Here is a 3,535-nt window from a genome sequence, read left to right as displayed (position 1 = left end):
CACAAAGAGAGAGAGAGAGAGAGGACAATTAGTGAAGGATTATCAATCTGGGCAAAATACTTCATAATCTCTCTGTTGGCACACCAGGTTACCAATATTACTTAGATTAGTGAAGAACTCCAAGAGTCTTTTGTTAGGGTCCCAAATTATGGTTCATCACAATTCTATATTGTAAATCCATGGATGGGCTTCAGATAAACTCGTTTATCATTCTCTCTCTCTCTTAGCTTAGATTTTTGGGGCCTCCCAATTTTGAACAGTCTCAAGTGTAATAGGTCGAAACTGTAATGATAATTGGAAACTTGACTGATGAATAGAAAGCCACGAATGATCCATGCTAGTTTTTCCTGTCCGCTTTTGTATTGTCTATCTGTCCGTATGTTTTTATTGTCGTCTGTTACATTCTTATTGGGTTTTTAAAAAATTTATATATACATATAGCAGCGTATGTATACTTTTGCTCATCTTGCAAGTATATATGTATGTATGTATGTATGTATGTATGTATGCCTCAAAGCCACACACCTGATGATGTGCTGGTACACAATTGCTTCTAAATCATATTTACTTATGTCATTTATATAATATTTCATGTAAAAGTATGATATGGAAAACTCAGCAATTAACAGCTGTTATAAATGCACAGAAACAATTGTTGTGATTTGTGATTAAAGCCCCCTCTTTCTTGTTCTATAAATTTATAAAGCTTGTTTTATGAATGTGTATATGTGTGTCTGTGTATGTATGTGTGTGTATGTTGTGGGTCCCGGTTTCTTAATTTATTTTCTGGATTTATCACACTGATGAAAACTGAAAATAATGTATATTACATTCATAGAAACACTTCACACTTCTCTCTTCCCCCCCCCCTCTCTCTCTCTCGCATACACACACACACACACACACACGGAGTGGGGAAGGAGGCAGTGGTGTTTATCAGAGTGATAACCAACAGTAAACCACGTAATCACCAAATTAGTGAGTGTAGAGTGAGTGGGGTGGGCGAGGAATGGGTAATGTAAACCCTGAGGTATCTCTTCAGATGATAAGGAGTTCTGCAAGACAGATTTGAAGGACAGGGTGGCAGGATTTTGAATGAAAGGAGCAACAGCTGGGTAGTGAGGGTGGAAGGGGCGGAGAATTCCCTAGGGAGCTTTGGAAAGGGTGGATGACATATGTATTCACACACAAACGCATACATACACCAATACAGCTCTACATATATTCAAACATTTTTACATATGCATATACATACACACATATAGCTATGCACACACACACACACACACGCATATAGTTATACGCATACATTCTTACATAAGCATGTACATACATAAATACACACACACACACACACATATATATACACATATACAAATGTATATGGACACATGCACTCACACAAACATATTTACACACACATATGCTCACATACACCTACACAGATATGTAAACACACACAAACACACATAAGGATGACTACCTTCTTATTGTGGAAGGTCTCACACACACACACACACACAATTTCCCTCCGCCTTATCTACAAATTCATGAAGTATCCAGCTTCCTCCTCCCTTATATGCTAACACACCATCGCCACCCCAACCTCCTCCCATCAGTTACATCCCTCCATCACCCAGCCATGGCATGTCTTATTTGTAGACATTACCACCACATCTGTAATTCCATTCCTTACTTTCCAGGAACAGCTGCCCCCTCCCACCACACAACACACACACACACGTCTATTCCTCCAAGATACCTATCTCACCATCTTTCCTTAGGGCCATCCCACGAACATTCTAACTCTCTCTCTCTCTCGTTTCCTAACACTGCTTAACTCTCTCTTAATACCTCAATACATCTATCTGTCTGTCTGTCTCTCTGTCTATGTACGTCTTGTATGTCTGCCTGTCTATGTGTTTGTCGGTCTGTCTAGCTGTATTGTCTATGTCTGTCTACGTCTGGCTGTTTGTGAATATCTATGCCTGTCTGTCTATGTCTACCTGTCTATGTCTGTCTATATCTGCCTGTTGTCTGTCTATGTTTGTGACTATCTATGCCTGTCTGTCTATCTGTCTATGTCTGTCTGTCTGTCTGTCTGTATATCTGCCTGTTGTCTGTCTTGTGTGTGTGACTATCTATGCCTGTCTTGTCTGGCAGTCTATCTCTCATCCTTTCTCTTCAACCAGATCTTATACTCACTCCTTCAGTTCCACTTCTAAATTGCAACACACAGACCGGTTACATCGATTATAAACATCACCGCGTGAACAACAGTCACAAAAATAAATACATCAACAACAAGGCAAAGAAAGGAGCAGCTACGTAGTCACTCGATCTGCTACAAAAAAAAGCAGTAAAGTCTGATACCAAAATCCACAGACAGAACAACATATACATCTGGTAATGTAATCTTACCTAACCTTCCTTCTCTTTTCCCGCCAAAAAGACGATGAGTTAGTGACAGCTAGGATACTTTATGACTATAGGCTTGCTTGATCAGGAATAGCCTGGGGCCAAACGACAACAACAACAACGAAAGCAACAATGCTGTCGAATAGAGCTGTTTAATTACTCTCTCTGCTATATTAAATAACAATATCTATACTCCCCCAACAGCGCCGCCGCCGCCATCATTGGTTTCTTATCTGTGGTGTCGAAGATGGAGACGATAAACAGTGAATAATAATATTTTCTTAGCACCGAATCTGAAATCAATTCTACAGACCAATGTCTAAAAATAGCAACAACCCACCCGAATTCTTAGTGTCGAAAAGACGGTGCTGTAAGAAGGTTTCCCTCCATGTTGATTGTTGCTGCTATTGATGTTTAGCACCAAGTCGTCTCTGAACAAGTCCTGCGATCAAAAGGAATCCCAGCCGTGACCATCACCTCGTACTGTATTGATTGACATTTCTTGGTTGCTCATATCTGATGATGAGCTTTTGTGCTTGAAATGTAAAGATTAAACTTTTTCATTTACGCACTGTAAGAAGCTCTCCATCTTTGCTATTTTGTTATTTTACTTATATTTAAATGAATTGAAAATAAGCTATGAGAAATAATCCAGAGTGCCCAGTGGCATATATTTGAACAAGAAATGCGAATAAAGATGTATTGAATAACATACAAGATAAATGATTGATTTATTGAAATTATCTCCATTTCCAGAGAGGATAGGCTAATCGACTGGTGACAGTTGTTGGTACCAATCCGAATCAGGGGTGATAATCTAAAGAAGTTTCCAAAATCGACATGCTGTTGTGGAAAAGGTGGTCTGATTATTGGCAGAAAAGAAGATAGTTGTGGGCACGTGTTTCTGCGTCAGGCGTCATCAGTAAACGAAACACATACAAAAAAGAGCACGCATTCCACACACGCACGCACGCACGCACACGCACACGCACACACATACACACACACACACACACACACATTCTTATAAACAGCATAATTTGCAAAACCAATTGTAACCATTAAAAATTTTTGCAAGATTGTAAATCTTTTCTGATAGCAACAACATTTATTTCGC

At 39.3% G+C, this 3,535-nt stretch overlaps 1 protein-coding gene across 2 annotated transcripts in view; it reads right to left on the bottom strand.

Moving 5' to 3' along the window:
• The window catches only part of LOC106873584 (CD9 antigen), a 164,176-nt gene that overhangs the window by 121,083 nt on the left and 39,558 nt on the right, over positions 1–3,535 (bottom strand). The window lies entirely within an intron of this gene.

The sequence above is a fragment of the Octopus bimaculoides genome, chromosome 7 (assembly GCF_001194135.2).
Source record: "Octopus bimaculoides isolate UCB-OBI-ISO-001 chromosome 7, ASM119413v2, whole genome shotgun sequence".
Classification (NCBI taxonomy): domain Eukaryota; kingdom Metazoa; phylum Mollusca; class Cephalopoda; order Octopoda; family Octopodidae; genus Octopus; species Octopus bimaculoides.
Note: the sequence above shows the minus strand (reverse complement) of the source record. Positions and strands in the feature narration are given on the sequence as shown.